The sequence below is a fragment of the Ictidomys tridecemlineatus genome, chromosome 12 (assembly GCF_052094955.1).
Source record: "Ictidomys tridecemlineatus isolate mIctTri1 chromosome 12, mIctTri1.hap1, whole genome shotgun sequence".
Classification (NCBI taxonomy): domain Eukaryota; kingdom Metazoa; phylum Chordata; class Mammalia; order Rodentia; family Sciuridae; genus Ictidomys; species Ictidomys tridecemlineatus.
The window spans coordinates 10,073,234-10,090,971 of NC_135488.1; the positions used below are offsets into that span (position 1 = coordinate 10,073,234).

The 17,738-nt window shown below is 41.5% G+C and overlaps 1 long non-coding RNA gene across 1 annotated transcript; it reads left to right on the plus strand.

The window, feature by feature from the left end:
• The first annotated feature begins 984 nt into the window (after nucleotides 1–984).
• On the plus strand, nucleotides 985–7,946 carry LOC144369003 (uncharacterized). Its single transcript, XR_013428425.1, has 3 exons — nucleotides 985–1,070; nucleotides 4,908–4,965; nucleotides 7,541–7,946. It is a non-coding gene; the product is annotated as an uncharacterized LOC144369003 (long non-coding RNA).
• The last annotated feature ends 9,792 nt before the right edge of the window (nucleotides 7,947–17,738 follow it).

Below are 17,738 nucleotides of genomic sequence, written 5' to 3' on the forward strand. Positions count from 1 at the left end.
CTGAACTGTGCTGTAGCCCACGCCCTTCCTGTGTGGCAAGATGGGCAAATCTGCTGTCCCAAAGAAAGACACAGTGAAGAGAACAGGTCCAGTGCACGTCAGCCCCATTCCCACCAGCCACGGGGACAGATGGGCTTCTCCTCGGGGAGGTGCCCCACAGGTGTTCTGTGGGTGGCGATGGGTGGGGTGTGCTGGGCCAGGAGGCCCCGGCAGAAGGCTGAAATGGTATTGACCCGTGGGGGCTCATGCTGCAGAGGTGACGTTGCTGTGGGATTAGTTCTGCATTCTTTGGAACAACAGCTCATTAGAGTCCTACCACAGCTCCATGGTGTCATCAGAACCGAGTCATCGCCACCACTGGAATAAAGAGAGGCCCACGCAGGGAAGGTAAAGGATGCCTCTGCTGGAGGCCCTCCGCTTCACCGTGACAGGCCCAGGACGAGGCTCCAGACTCCCGCGCCACTTCAGTCCATTTCTGGGAAACTCTGAGTTGGAGTAACATGCTTCCCCTGACTTTTATCATCAACTCAAATGTAGTTGAAGATATTCTTAAACAAAATTCTGTGGGTTAACATTAAGGTTACATACTGTTGTGTGTTCAGCATAATGAACACGTCAAACATAAAAATTGGCCTCCCTAAGCAGGCTATTTCAGTAGCTATTTTCTTCTACAAAAGGTTTTGTGCATGGGATTGGGAGCTTTTTGGAGTGTATGTTCCACAGATTCTATTTCTTATGTTGTCGAATCCAGCTTAACAAGGAACAGATACGAACCTGTGAGGAGTCAGAAATATCAAGGAGCCTCTAAAAGAAAATTGTTTTTTTTTTTTCTCTCAATCCAACCTATTTTTTACTGTCTTCTCTGTTCTTAATATTCCATCCTGATTGATACGCCCTTTCTTCATTTTCCAACCTTCCTTTTGTGGCATTAGTTGATCCCTAATTTCTACTGTGATTTTGTTTTTTCTCCTAGGTAAAGCTGATCACCACTATCCCCTCCTTGTGGCTGGAGGGGTAGTTCTGTTGTTTGCTGTAATCATCATCATCATCATCGTCATTTCTTGTTACAGGTGAGTAGAACAAGCACCCCAGTCTGGTTTGCCCTGAGTCGCTGCGATGTTACAGGTTCTCTATCAATAACCCAACCATTTGTCAAGCTGTCTGGGCATCCACATACATTTCTTTGAATACGGCTCTTACTCAAGGGAGGAGGCCTTAATATCAGAAGCCAAAGCCAGACAGAGTCATTCCCTGAGGGATGGGCGGAGCCGGCAGCCTGCCTGCATGTTCCCCATCTCTCACCCCCTCCTCCAAGGAAATAGCTGCCAGTGAAGGCGTGTGTGTGTGTGTGTGTGTGTGTGTGTGTGTGTGTGTGTAAGAGAGGATAGTGCCTTAACTTAAGCACTCATCAGATATCTATTGTGCAAAGTGGTGAAGGAGATGTAGGGAAGCTCCCATTCTAATAAGCTAACAGTAAACTTGAAGTGTGGCGTACTTTCTGAACAGTGGTCTAGATGCTACTGTTAAGAATCACTGAGGAAGAAGAGCGGGAGGCTCACCCCGGGGAGTGGGCAGCCATGTTAATCAGCAGCAGCTTCCTGCTACTCATGGTGTGGCGCAGGGGATTTTCTTAGCCGGCCCTTTCTTCTCCAGACTCTCCGTGTCTGCCGACCCATTTGCCTAGCACTGGTTGGTCCTTCTAGAATCACACTGGGTTGGAATTATGCTGTGGGCCAACAACAGTGGTTGGAGTGTGTGTTCTACAGATTCTACAGGAGTCTGTGGGGATAGGCTTGCTGAGGGGGAAAGGGACTATGCTTTGCATGGTCTCTTATAGGTCTGTGATGGCACAGATGTGCTTGTTGGCTGTGCACATTTCCATCTCTGCTCCACTCCCAAGTAATGTGCAGCTCTTTAACAGGATTGCCAGGAGGTTTCTGCATCTCCTCTGCATGTCCTTGACCTTTGCCTCTTCTGCCACGCCCCTGCCCTCTCCAACCTGCCCTCCTGTTCTCAGACCATCCTCTCTCTAAGCCATTCCTAGTTCCTCTTTTGTCGTCCTCCTGATTAACACTGTTACCCTCCCACTGCACCCAGAGTAGTTTTAACCTCATCAGCCCTGTCACTGAAGGTGCTCGGCTCTCTGACTGCAACTTAATTTTTGTTCATAGTTTCTACCTTATTTACTTTCTCTAAAATTCACAAATTTTTATTAAAACTATGACATTTATTCTTTGAGCACACCCACTCTCTTTCATTTGCTATGCTCCCCGAATGCAGTTTCCCTGTATTTGCCCTTAATCTTGTGCATTGTAACAGGCAAGACACCAGTCCCCTCTGCGAGGGCTGTCCTGTTTCTCTGTCCCTGGGATAGACATGATGTCACCATCCAGAATCATCTTGCACTCCTATTTGCTACTCCTCGCATCCTGCTTTGTATTTTAATTGTATTCGGGCTTGTCTTCCCTACTGGGGCATTCATAATGGCAGGACTGTGTTTTGTTTATGTTCTAGTGTTGGATAGCATTCAGCAGCTAATCTTCCCAAGCCGTGGAGGGTCAGTGATCATCTGCCTAATGAAAGGGGGACAGGGCCAGTCCTTTCACCTTTCTCTGCATCGTGGCTACCCTCGAGTCTTTCCCTGACCAGAAATTAGCAAATGGAGGCAGGGGCCCCAGGTTAGTGTCCTAGAGGGTTTCTCTACTGCCTTACGTTGGCTGATGAAAATGCAGACCGGGCAGAGAGAGTCTGGGGGAATAGGCAGCGTGACTGAGAGAACGCGGGGTGGACAGACCTCTGGAGGGTCACAGGTGTTGGACAGGACAGGCTTTCCTTCATGAAAACACTTTGCTTTCACATGAGTAGTTAAACTGAACTGTGGAGTCTGCTGTCCCTCTTGGGTCCAGGCGATGGGAAGATTAGTGGACGCGAGTGTCTAATCAAGGGTGAACTCCACAAAGCAAAGGGCATGGTTCTTCCTGCCTTGTCTGGTCTCCCTTTGTGGCTGTTACTTTAATTCAAAATGTTTTGGAAAATGACCCAAGGGTTTCACCAATGACCCCTGAACCCTGTCTGTCCAACCATTTGAGATAATCCCTCAGCCTCAGATGTGCAAGTCTGACTTCAGAGGGGATGCCCGTCACCTGCTTCACGGGCACTGGAAACGGCTCCTCTGCCTGGGTTGGTAGGGGTCAGAACAGCAACAGTAAGAATGGAGCATGCTGCAGGTGTGCAGTGCGGGTGAGCACCAGGAGAGCCAGCTTGTGTTCTGGGCACGGACACCTGTGTCCTGGGAAGAGCTTGAATCCTTAGGGAAACGTCAGACACGTCTCTGCAGATTGCTGTCAGGGCTTGTGCTTAGGATGAAGGTGGCATCTGGTTTTCTCGGCACCTTCCTGGTTTCAGCATTTCATCCCAAGGAGATGCCTTAGTCCCCGGCAAATGGGGACAGCTGGTCAACTTAGATCAAATGGTGATGTTCACTACCTTTATTTTACAGACAGAGGACTGATCTTTTGAGATGCAAAACACTCAGCCACATAGAGTCTGATTCCAAGCCCAACCTTCTCTTTCATTCCTCATGTTGCATGCTCCAGGCTTATTTCAACACACAGACACAGCTATCCGTCTGGGAAAGTTAGCTGTATGTTATGAGATAGACTTGTGCCACGTCATGGTTTAATTAAAGATCAAAGGTCATAGACCTGTACCTTGGCTTCCTCATCTGTAAACAAAAGGTAATAATAGTAGCCTTATGATAGATTCCTTTGAGGAATAAATTATGCAATTTATACAAAACACTTAGAAATGAATTTTGCATGTAGTAAATTTACACAGAGAATAAGTAAATGAAAGAATAATCAACATAAATAAGGATAATAATAAGTAAATTAATGCCTATAGAATAAGATGAAGACTGTTAACATGGTAGAATTCCCAAATTACTAGAAGAGATCATTAGAATCAATATCCACCACTGAATAACTTTTCCTTGAAGAGTGACTATCACGTTTTCAAGATTTTTAATAAGGAATTGAGATCGCATCTTACAAAACACAGAACAAAACAAACCTCTATATTTTTGCATGGAATCCACCTCTTCCGTTGTTCAACAGGAATCTTTGCTTTAGGGAGATGGAAGAAGAGAGGTTGACTTTCCCCAGAATAATTGTCTTCACACTTGGATATGTTATTTCTCCTTTGTTCAACTACAGTAGCCTCTTCTTTCCTTCTCTTGTGTTTGCTCTTTTAAGATTTCTCCAGAAGTTAGGTTTCATAAGCGTCATTGGAACTGTGGAGAGTTTGTGGAGTACTGTGGTTGCAGATGGTTGCCGGCCACATCAAAGTGACTCTGGGAGAAGGGAAGCCTCAGAGCTGGGCGGGGGGGGCTGAGGGCCGATGCTACCTGTAATGTAACGAGTCGCGTGATCCTTTCTCTCTGCACCTCCGTTTCCTAACCTGTTAAGTTTAGAGTTTTGATGAGATCTGAAGAAAATCATCCATACAGGTTATATAGAATAACACCTGGAAGGTTTTATAACACTGAGCTCTGTGAGTGCAGTCACCTAAGAAGTTTCACTGTTGGCTTTCAAACATGTTTTAATCATGAGAATCTCTAAGTCCAAGATTCCATGGAGAAGGCTGGAAGCCCTTCTAACGTGGGTTCTCAAGGAGAGTAATTACCATGGACACTGCTGGACAGCTGCGGAGCTGTGTGCACCCTCCAGGGAGTGTGGGAGAGGTGTGCAAAGTGAGTGTCAGCCACTAGAATGCTGGACAAATACGTGTGGAGCACCTGTGGCTGGTCACGAGCACATGTTCAGTAGGGCACATGGGCTGGGGACACGCCGAGGGGCACCATGCTGGACTGCAGCGCCTTGATGTTCCCTGTTGACTGTGTGTTTTAGAAGGAGGAGGAGACAGAAGTCCACCCCATTTAAAGAGTCCTGGGATACAAAGAGTAAGGTGAGTTCACCTGGAATTGTCATTTCCCCCCTCTTTCATGCTTTATAAATATCTTGTAAAGTCCGTCTATTTTGCAGCTATGGATCTTATTTTTTGTTTTATTTTTAATAACCTGGCAATGCAGTTGATAATTTAAGTACCAGCTATTTGAGGAAGCAGCTACTCTCTGTACTACTCTATTGATGGCTTTTGACACCAAGTTTTTTTAAATATCAATATGAATAAAGAAGCAATTACACCGACACAGTAAGAATCAACCCTGTGCATTACCGAAATCCGCACTGGTTTTCTAGGGCTACTATTACAAAGTACACAAACTGGATAGTTTGAAACAACACACACTTATTCCCTCATGACTCTGGAGAGTTGAAGTCCACAAAGAGGTGTGAGAAGACTGGTTCCTTCCTGGGGTGAGATGTTCCAAGCTTTTCTCCCAGCACCTCCCGGTGGTTGCCTGCAATCACTGGCTGTCCAAGGCTTGTATACACGTCCGATTCTGCCTGTCTTCACCTGGGGTCTCCCCTGTGTGTGTCTGTGCCCCTCCTCTTATAAAGAAACCAGTCATCTTGGAGTAAGGGGCAGCCTCCTACCCCAGTGCATCCTGATGTTCACGTCACTAATTTTATCTGCAAGGATCTTATTTCCAAAGAAGGCCACATAATGATGTTTGCAGAAGGATGTGAGTTTTATTCAAACCAGTAAAGAACATAACATTATTTTGATGTCATAAAGACATTGTGATGATTAAATTAATCTAACCTACATTCAAGGCTCAGAAGCAAAGTGTGCATATAAAAGGACATAATACATGATATTTGTTACTATTATTACCTTTAATTAATTATGAATTAATGAATGCTCAAATTACATTATAAACCTAAAGAACTTTCTTGTGGGTTGCAGGAGTCTGATGAACTATTAAAATTTCCATCTCGCTCTACTTTGCTACTGCGCATATTGTTTAGTTAAAGTAATAGAAACTTTGGAGTTTGTAGATAACAGTGATGTTTAATTTCATGTTCATTGCCTCCAGCGTATGTCAGATATTGCTCTCTTGTGCACATATTATTCTGTTTATTAAAATTCACAATCCAATGCTTGTGTTAGGATTTCACACACAGCATGAGAGTCTGATAAGGTAGGGCCTTGGGGAGGTTATTCATGGGTGGAATCAGTGCCCTTGTAAGAAGAAGCTTGCTTCCTCCTCTCTGCTTTCTGCACAAAAAGCCTGGACACAGGGAGAAGATGGCCACCCACAGATCCAGTAGGCAGCCCTCACCACACATTTGGTCTTGGATTTCACAGCTCCAGAACTGCCAGAAATAAATGCTTGTTGTTTAAGACACTTAGTCTGCGCTGTTCTATTACAGCTTGCCTGAGTTGACAAAGGCAAACATTTTCTCAAGTGCTATCCAAAAATCACATTGATTTCTTTTTGCTTTAATTATTTGCACTTGAATTTAACACGGCTAAAAAGTCAAGTACTTAAGCACCCAATACGGGTGCTTCAGACTTCTTAATAATCTATCAACTTAAGATTTTCTGTTATTAAGCAGTTACTCTTTGCAAGTCAGATGTGTCTTTCTGACTGACTCACAGCTGGCTTTATGGCACCAAATGCAGGCTGCAGCGGCTCGGCTCCTCCAGCTGTTGCTTGGCACACAGTGGACGCTGCCCGGCCAGATCCACTTAGTGGCTTCTTTCTCTTGTTCCTCGCTATTTGCCTGCTAAAGTCAATCCAAAGGAATATTTATTGTTATGAATTTTGAAGAAAGGAGGATGCTTTAGGACTATGTTAGGTCTCCAGTTCTTCCAGGCTTTAGAATAATGGTATTTATTATATCGAGGACAATTTAAAACTTTGATAGTAAGAGGGACTGTGAAGGATGAAGAGGATAGAGCTATTTGATCATTTTGCTATCCCTCACAGGTGATGTAAGTAACAAGGCACCTGGATTTTCCTCCTGCTTTCTTCTTGCAAACACCAAAATCATTCTAACTTTTGAAACCACTCACCAGAAGATCTCTCTTGCTTCTCTTTCCTCTCTCTCAATTTTGCTCTTTCTCACACCTGTATGTTTTGTCACATGTGCACATTCATCTTGTCACATGTGCACATCACTTGATTAAAGTAGAGAATATTAATGGTTATGTACCATCAGCTTGAAGGAGAAAGTTTGTTGCACAGTTCTTTCATTGTGTTCAGTTGATTATTGTTAAAGCTAGGACACTGTGTACTCTAAGAATAGTTACTAATTAAGGCATCATTCAGTAGACATTGATGGATGCCCACTGTAGGGAAATACCAACCTACTTTTGCATCTAAAAAGGAAATTCATAGCACAATACAGCATTAAAGATCTGGATTATGTTTATGCTGCATCTTATTCAGAATCCGATAAATCAAGAAAGTGATTTCTAACAGAAGTTCTATACCATGGAAGGAGTGTTTTAGAAATTACTTGTAGTGGAATTTTGGCCTACATTATGGTTCAATTGAGAGATTTATGCTGAATATCTTTACTAGCTGATGAAACACACTGAATGATTGATACCATTGCTGTTTATTTTGTAGGCAGCCAACAACTACAGAAGCCCCATCTCCACCACTCAACCCATGGAAGACACAAGGGAGGACATCTATGTCAACTATCCTACCTTCTCTCGAAGGCCAAAACCTAGAGTCTAAGCTTTTCTCTTGATATCATCGAACTAATGAAGACTATTAGATACATGGATCTTCATAATTTCTTCCTACCACCCAATGACTGTCTTGATTCCAGTTGACGAAACTTCTTTCATTGGTAGAGAAAACACTGCGTGACCTAGAGAACATCCTGAACAGGAGTGCTTCAGGACCCCTGAGTCATGTTAGCTCCTACATAAGGGAAACTTGCTGGATCAAGCCACAGAGGAACAGGGGAGACCAGACTTGAGTGAGCTTTACTTACCAGGGCTCTAATGTTGTGTCTAGAGTTAGACATGGCCCTAAGCTGGTTCAGACCCCCTCCCACAGCAGTGGATGCACTTGTCTGGCTTTGGCCTAACTCCCATGCTGGCTTTTCTGTGTGCTTTCAAGATGGCAGCCAACCACTGAAGTCATTTGTGACCCTGTTGGCATTGGATGAAGTGTTTGTTTTTTTTAACACAGCAAACATATTCGATTATTTACCTGTCATTAAGCAGGCATTGTGGTCATTAAGGTGAGATAGCTTACCTTAATTAAGGGTTCACCTGTAAGAGCTGGAGGTGGGGACAAAGCGCGTGAAAGGGCGATTCAGGGTATTAAAGAAGGAAAGGAACCAGGAAGCTGTGGTTGTTACTAAATGTTGACTGCAATGACATTCCAAGACATCTCTTACTAACCCACTAAAAAGTGAAACCAGGTTAGTTCTCTCTCTCTCCTCTCTTCTAGAATCTTCTCTATCATCCATAGTCCAGAAGAATACCTGGCAGCACAATGAATGAAGTCAGAGAAAGATAAATGTGACAGGGTTAGCATTTTATTTTCTCATAGAAAATAAATTTATCTCTGAATCTATGTAGAATTCTTGCCACCATCCTGGGTCTAGCCTAATGAGCAAGTGTGATAGAGGGTCCAAGAATAAATAATGTAAATACTTTTAATATCGATTTTTTTCTTTTTGCTACCTTTGAGACTTATATTTAATATGCAAATTCTCTCAAAATGGCCAGGAACTTACACATTAAGTTCTCTAAAAATAATTTTGTGTGAAAACTTGAATACATGAAGAGAGAACATGGTTGGAAGTGGTGCTATAGGGTTGTAGGGTAGAAATTTGAGCCTGGAGTCGGGAGAGTATGGAGAGGAAACAGGAAAGGAGGGAAACTCATCGGGGAATAAAGTACAAAGGGAAATGTGGGCTTCCCAGTTTGGACATTTACCCTCGTTTTTATTATCATTGCTTTAGAACTTCATATTTGGATTCATGAACTGTTTCCATGAGTTTATCAGCATAACCCAGTGGAAAGGCCGTTTGCCGGAAAACACTCTACCGTCACGTTTATCCAAGATGCTAGGGCCAAATCCCTGAGTTCACATTGTGAACCAATTTAGCACCATTTATAAAAGAAGCTGTTTCTTTTTCTCGTTTAAAATGATCTGGAAGATTCTGATAACCAAATTCTCATTGATTAATACAGGTGAGAAGTAAAACATTTCTACAGTCTTAACATGAAGGACTATAAATCCCTTCAAAAGAAAATAGCTACTGGGCTGACAGGCTTTCATGATGAACCACTTATGTGTGCTAGCCCCCAGAATATCTGAAACTCATCTCTGTCTCCCTATTTTAAAATTTTTTTTTAAAATATCACACTCAAAATATTTATGGGCAGTATTTACTCTGTCCTTTCTTCTTTCCATGGGAGTTGGGAACCTCCTGCAGCCTGCTGAAGTTCTCTACTGCCTCAGCTCTTGGGCTGAGGAGCTTCTTCCCCATTTCCTTTTGGAAACCCTAGCCAGGCACTGTCCTCGCACTCTCTGTAATCTCTGTAACGCCACACCTGCAGCACCAGGTCTTTGAACTCTCCCCTCCCCCCTTGTTTTCCCTCGAATCTGTGCTTACTGTCCTGGGTGTTACTAGGAAAATAGATCAAAACAGATCCTCAGAGTAAAGATCAAGATGGGAATTAAACTATATTTGTGGGTTTTTTTTTTGTTTTTTTTTTTTTTTTTTTGCAAGATGCTGCTTTGGAAGCGAGATGCAGAGATGCAGTCTTAAGATTTTTGTCTGTTTTACATGTATAATTTATATTGGTACATAATACAACATCAAATAAAACCTATGCTTCCTTTGAATACATGATTTTAATATTTACATTTAAAATTACCAATTAAGGAAATTAGGGTGGCATTGGCGGTATAGTGGTGAGCATAGCTACCTTCCAATTGAAGAAATTACTATTTGATAATATGGTAGGTAAGTGTGTTAAATGTCATTAAAGAGGATTCAGTTTATCAGGGAAAGAGCACATCTTTAATAAATATAACTTACAGTAACTGTGTATTGATTATATTATTATCAGAGAGACTTTCAAACTTTGTGTACAAACCTTTATGTATCCTGAGAAAATAGAACACAAAATTCTTTCATGTACTCATTCTTTCTTTTTCTTTTCTTTTTTTTTTTTTTGTGGTGATGGAGAGAAACATGAGCCTTGTGCATGTCAGGCAGGTGCTTCGCCACTGAGCCCCACCTCCAGTCCATAGTATACGGTCCCTCAACTCACACTCAAGTTTATAGATTGGGAGAAGTAAATGAGATTATAATTTTTAGTTAGGAAAAATTCAAATTTATACGATGTTTTAAGTAGTTCAGTTTATTAATAAAGTGCTATCCATATTTAAGTATGCTGAAAATCAATTTAAAAGACAAGTACAATAAAAATAATTTTATTAGATTTGCTTTTACTTTAAATATCTAAATGCTATCGGTTTTTGTAAAATGTATCAAATAAAAATTTCCAGGACTTTGGATCACTTGCCTAGGATGTCTGAGGCCCTAGGTTCAATTCCCCGTACTGCAAATAATAATAATAATAATAATAATAATAATAATTACAGTTGTATTATAGTAATTTTTCAAATTGGGAAAGTCTACATTTTTAATTAGCGATAACTTTAATCCAATGCTTCTCCTAGATTTTATATAATATGCTATATTTTGTACCGCTTACATGGAATTTCAGTGAGATGCTTATAAAGTATAGGTGTAGATGCTAAATTGTGACAACAAGGTTAACCTTTTCACCATAATGATATGAAAATATCTTTGAAGATTGTAAAACTATAATATGAACATGAAATATCACTGGCTTATTATAATCATTGGTTTGGGTCCTATTAAAATGTAATGTCTAGAAGGTGCTGACCTTAACATTTAGATTTTGATATCAGTTAATGTATATTTTCATTGTTCTGTTTATTGAAAATATTCTAGTAACCCTCTAGGATCTTGTAGATCTATCTGAAAATTAAAAACAATTTGCTTTCCTTTAAATTTTCTATTGCTGTGATCCAACGAACTTCTAGAATCTACTGCAGTGCTTCTGAGGGAAATTTTATAGATCTTCAGGGTTGGTTTACATATTATATTTTTCTGGGTTCAAAGCACTAACTATGTTGTAAGATGATGTTAGAAAAAGTCTCATTTGGGGTGGTAATCCCAATCCCAAATCTGGGACAATCCTGCCTATTGTTCTTGTTTGATGAAGTTATATCGTTACCTTAATTAGAACACTGTTTCCAGTTATTTCAGATTTTCCATTTGTTGGCCATGCAAATGTTTGCCTTCATTTATTGTATTTTGTTGTTCTGAATGAATAAAATGTAGTGCACCATGATCATCAGTTTCATTTGCTATCAAAGAAGAGTAGGGAAAAATATTTCTACAGAATAAAATTGACCTTCAGAGTTAAAAATGCAGAAATAAAGTTTTTATATTCTGAACAGTTTGTAACATCTATCTCAAAGCAACATTCTGTGTGTTTTATATGCAGTGGACCAAAGAACTATAGGAAGTTTTTTTTAATCCCTTTTCTCTCTCTTTCTTTATGGCTTGATAAACCTCCATTGCGTACACATATGACATTTTCTTTATCCATTCATCTTCGGGCGGGCTCCAACACTGGTTCTGTTGCTTGGCTTTTGTGAATCTTGCTGCTATAAACACTGGGATGCATGCACTGCCACAGTGTGCTGCTACTTTATACAAAGGAGTGGGATAGCAGGGTCAAATGGTCGTTTCATTCCCAGTCTTTTGAGGAATTTCTATAGAACTAGAAATATTCATAAAATTTATATGGAAAAATAAAAGACCCGGAATTTCCAAAGTAATACTAGCAATAATGGAGACGCTGGAGGCACCACAAACCTGATCTCAAATTATGGTTCAGATCTATAGTAACAAAATGGAGATGCTGGAGGCACCACAAACCTGATCTCAAATTATGGTTCAGATCTATAGTAACAAAAGTAGCATGGCGTGGGCATAAAGACAGACATTAAAACCAACGGAATAGGATAGAAGACACAGAGACAGATTCATATAGAGACAGTCCCATGACAGGTGCCAAAAACATACACTGGAGAAAAGACAGCTTTTTAAACAAACGGTGCTGGGAACACTGGATATGCACATGAAGAAGAGTGAAACTGGATCCCTGCCTCTCAACCTGCATGAAAGTCAAAAAAAGTGCATCCGTGACGTAGGAATCAATGCAGAAACACTGAAACGGCTGGAAGAAAAAGGGTCAACACTCCAACATAGTGGGGAAGGCACTGACTTCCTTACAAAGATTCCTAAATCTCGAGAAATAATACCAGGAATCAATAAGTGGGGTAGCATCAAATTAAAAAGCAAAATAAACCGGAGTGTAGAGAGAGAGCCTACAGAATGGGAGAAAATCCTTGATAGCTACTCTTCAACAGGGGATTAAGATCCAAAATAAATAAAGAACTAAGAAACTTAACACACACAGCAACCCTCCCCCAAATCACCCAATCAATAAATAGACAAATGACCTCAACAGACATTCTTCAGAAGAAAAAGTACAAATAGCCAACAAATATATGGAAAAATGCCCAACACCTCAGCAATCAGGGAACAGCTCAGGCTACACTGAGATTTCGTCTCTCTCCAGTTACGACGGCAGCCGTCAACACAAACAATAATCAATGCTGTCCGATGTGTGGAAAAAAGGAATGTTCTTGCGATGTCGGTGGACGGCGTGTTGGGACCACCTTGGAATGGCTCAGGTATCGGACACTCTGGTCAGGACACACACTTTCAGGGCTGTTATGTCCCATGAGATAACCAACACCTTGCCACACCTATGTTCCTTTTCATGCTTGTTAAGCTCCTTGTTCTGGATCTCTGCCTTTTTATGAAAACAACACAGCTATGTCCTTTGGCTCATATTGATAGGGTATGTCTTTCTGCCACCCTTTAATTTTAAATTATGTGAGTCTTTGTATGTAAAATGAATTTCTTATGGACAACCTATAGTTAAATCTTTTTTAAAAAATCCACGGTGACCATCTGTCTTCTAATTAGTTAATAGTTAGACCATTCAACTGTAAGTGATTATTGACCTAGTTGGAAAATGTCTACCATGTTTGTGACTGTTTTCGATGATCACACCTATTCTTTGAATTTACATCTTCCCTTCTGTTTTCTTCCTTCCATACTTTTAATTGTCCCCCTCCCCCCTATGTAACTCTGTTTTTTCCCTCAATATATTTTATTTGGTGTTCTCTGAGCTTCCTGATTCTACGGCTTAGCGTCTGTCATTAATTTTGGCAAGTCTGTAGACACTATTGTTTCAAATACTGTCTTCCTACATTCTCTTTCTGGGATCCTGATTATGTGCTCGTTTTGAAATTATTCCATCGCTCTTGGATGATCTTTCTCTTTTCCTGCTTACCTTTTACTTTCAGAAGTTCATAGTGACCAGTCACAATCGAGGATCCCTTTTGTCCGCTGTGCCAGGTCCAGTGATGATCCCAAGGAAGGCAGTGTTTGTTTCTGTCACTGTGCTTTCATTTCCAGCAGTTGATTCTTATTTCTTCTTAGAATCCCTTTCTCTGCCTACGCTACCCATCTGTTCTTGCTGTTGTCTAGCTCCTCCACAGAGCCCTTAACCTGTTAAGGATGATTTCCATGTCTGAGGACTCTGACGTGAGTCATCGCCTCTCTGGTCCAGGAATGGCGTGGTCCCCTCACACCGGAGCTGGTCTTGCCGGTGAGCATGCTTCACAGCTTTTTCCTTGAAAGCCAGACCTAGCGTATGGCATATTGGGAAACGAGGTGGATAGGACTTTGGTTTGCAGACTTACCTTAAGCTGACCGGATGCTGGACTGAGTGGAAGTCCATCACGGCTGTAGGTGCTAAATACTTTCATGTCCCTCTGGTGTCCTTGTGGTTTTTGTTTATGTGCTTGGTTTCTTTTCTCTCTCTCTCTTTTTCTCTTTCCCTTTCTCTTCTGTCTTCCCTACCTACTCCCTGCTCAGAGAGGCTTTCTGTTCCAGTGCCTTCCTCTGTAATTCTCTGCCGTTGTCCTGGGACCCTGTGGCCGTGGGGTGAGTCACCACAGTGGAAGGAGAGCGTCTCTAATCTCATAATCAAGAGTCAGGCTGTCAGTGGGCCTGAGACTGCAAGTTCTCTTGTGCTGTAGCTTCCACCTGCCCTTCACTTGCATCCCAGTGCATCCCCTTGAAAGCCTAACCTCGTTGACTTACGATTTTTTTTAATTTTACTTTTTCTTTCTTAGGTGGGACAGGTGGGCTGCAGGGTCTAGGACTTGGCGTGTGAATGGGCGAGGATCTTTCCCCTGGGGGTAGGCCTTTGTTACTGAGAAGCTGCTTGGCTTATTTCCTGAAGCTTCCCCTTCGCCTGCCAGAGCTGCGAGATTTGCCCTGGAGCCTCGTATTGAGAACCTGGTGGGTGTCCTGGAGGGGAAGCTCATGCAAGTGGGGAGACCCTTCAAGTCTCTAGAGTTCACAAGAGGTTTTACTCCTACTCATGACCAAACGGCAGCAGTTCAGCTGACTCGCCGGTAAGCGCTCCTGCAGCCTGGGGTTCCAGGGCTCCACCTCTCCACAAGCAGAATGCTTCCTGTATCTCTCTGGATTTGTCTATCACTCCAGAGTTTTGGGGTGCCTGTGTTTTCTGGGACCTCCTTCCTGTAATAGGTCTAAGAAAGTCACAGATTTTCCGTTAAGAAAGCTTTTGCTTGACGTGAGCTCGGCAGCCACGTCTTGCAAGCTCTTTACACGGTGGCAGTGAACACGCAGGTCCTTCTCCACGTACTGGTAGGAAGTGTGGGTGTGCTCTCTTGGCTTCTGAGCGGTCTCGTTGCCCTGACTTCTTGACACTGCACTAGGATGGCTGGACACTGAACACTGTCCCATTGACTTTCTAGTCTGTGTTGCTCCTTGGCCCATTTTTATGAATGGGCGTATTATTTATGGTATATGCAAATCAGATACATATTTATTTTAAAAAAATAAACACAAAATGAAATATAGGAGACAATCTGAAGATTAGCATGGGATCATACTCAGTTTTCCTGATTATGTTTAGGTCAACATTTTTATTATAAAATTTTCTGAGTCCAAAAAAGAAGCAAAGGTAATAAAAAGAAAATTTGTCCAACGTCACAAAAATATGTCTAGTCAATACAATCAGCAAAACGTAAAGCAGATGTAGTCAGTAAAGCTCACTCACCACTGAGCACCAGATTTCAGGAACTGTTTTTAGAATTCTGCTAAAACAAAACAAACAAAAATGCAAGTCATATTGCAGTATTTTGCTGTATTTGATATTAATTTATTTTAAGGTTTAGTTACACAAAAAATAAATAAGCATTTGAAGACTTCATGATAAGGAGGCAAAGAAGTGAGAGCAGGGTCCAGAATCTTCCTAGTTTGCGTACTACATATGGCTATATAACATACTACTGCAAAACTTTACAGACTGATCATTGAATGATTTCTCCTGAAACTATACCCTACTTAATAGGCGTAGTGTTAAAGTTGAACATTCCTATTAGTGTCAACTAATAAGCCACCAGAAAACCTCGTGCCCAAAATATGTCACCATCTCTTCCAGATTAGGAAAAAGCATGAATAATAACAAGCAGTAAGAATCACATCATGCAAGCTTCAGGGAAATGTGGTGTCCGTGGAGGAGAACACAAAGACAAGTGTGATCTACTCTTGTCTTGGGTTCTACTTGAGGGTCAATAGCGACGATCTGAACTAAGAGATGTCATAGTATTCTGATATACTAAAAATAACATTCCAACCCCAACTCACTCACCCACTGAAACATGGTCAAATATAGCTTCCACTGGGATTGTTAGTTTCCAGTGTCAAACACCATGCTATAATGTCTCTTGGCTGTAGTGTCTTTTAGGTCCCTCTGTATATCGCATCTCGGCTGAAGGGGTCGGAGGCACAATGTCCCACGAAGCAGGGAGTCACGTTCTGCTGGTGAGTAGAGTGCACGTTGTGTCCTCTGTGTCATGTAATGCTGGTTTCACCTGAGATACCAACTCTCACCCCCAAGAAGTCTAAGTTGTGCACATATTGAAGACATCAGTGAGTATTCCTTACCATTGAATTCCTAGTCATGTCATCTATAAATTCTAAACTTAAAGCAGTCCTCCTTCACTTTCTTTTCCCAGTCTAATTGTGCCCTTTTAAATGGAGAAAGCTGTCCTCTTTCATTGCTCAGAAAGAGGGTCAATTAGGTACGGGGAGCAGTGGCCCTACGGGAGGGTGCCGAGTAGAAGATTTTAGATATGTTACTTATCACGTTTTATTTATATTATACTTTGGAGAGTGAGATGACTGGTTAGAGTGAAGTGGGTTATTTCTAGGCAGCAGCCTTAATATTTATTTTTTGGTGGAAGGTGTATCAAGCTCTAGCTCTTCACTCAGCTCCCTGAAATGTAATTAGATTTGTTTTTAAAAAAATAGACACCTTGAAAACAGCTGGCACCTCAAAATAACATTTCATAGATACTGGAACAAGAAAGGAATTTATTAAGCCGAGTGGTCCTCAAAGCACCTTCAGTGAACAGGACCAGGTTACATATACCTCTCCACAGGGTGAGCTTCTTAAGGGAGGGAGCAAATCTTGCTTTCGGATCCCTGCGGCGCAAAGATTAAATTAATGCTCTTCAGATTGAATTTTGAAATAGTATTTTCTCCTCTGACCGCCTCACAATGGAAGTTTGATTTATTCAGAGGAGTGTTCTGTATTTGGAATCGGCCTCTGTAATTCACACGTGTGTAGGAAGTGGCATGAGTGAGAATATCCATATGTATATTGGTCTTACATATAAGTTTGTGTTAAAAGAGGAAAAGAGGGTTTTTTAAAAAATGATTTAAAAAATGTATAGCATTCAAACAGCAGGAGATGATTGGGAATTTCATTAGACTCTACTGTGTAATAATTTTCTGTGATTAAAACCAGTCTATTCAGCGGAGGAGAGGAGGAGAAATTCAGAGAGAGCTCTGAGAAGTGCATCAGGAAGCTGGTGTGACAGTGTCTCCGGCCTTCCTCACGTCCCGTCTCTAGCCACCTCTGTGTCTCCTGCGGCGGCCACACGCCCTTCCCTTCGCCTCAGAACTACTCTTGATATTGAAGTACATCAAAAGGAATTAAGGGAGGAAAGAACAAAGACTGAGAGAGGTGGTAGATGCTTCTTCCATGTCTGAAGACGACAAGATGAACAACTCAGTAAACAGCGACTGGCCCTTGGAATCAGCGCCTGATAGCCTCAACTACCTACATGTTGGGATAGTTCATGTTTCCACGAGTGTTTAAATATTCAATCCAGTTCTTGTTCCACATTTATTTTAATAATTCATCATATGGGTACCAAAATTAGATAAACTTGTCTAGCTTGGAAAAAGAGAGAGCTGATTTCTTTGTACATTGCAAAAAATAGCAGAGTAATTGCTTTGGGGCTGTGCCCTGTGACATGTATTTATTAAACATCTCCTTTGATGTCAGCTCCAAGCCTGTATAGACGTTTACGCTCTTTTCAAAGACACGTTTTTCAGTAAATATAGTCCTTGTAATTTTAATGGTGACAAAAGGGAAAAGAAAATCCACCAAGTCCATATCACCAATTTGTTACAAATGTGGCATAAAAGTTCATATTCAGAATAAACTGTATTTTGTTCGGCATCAGGAAAGCCGGGCTGTTTTCATTCTCGTTACTTCTCCTGGGTATT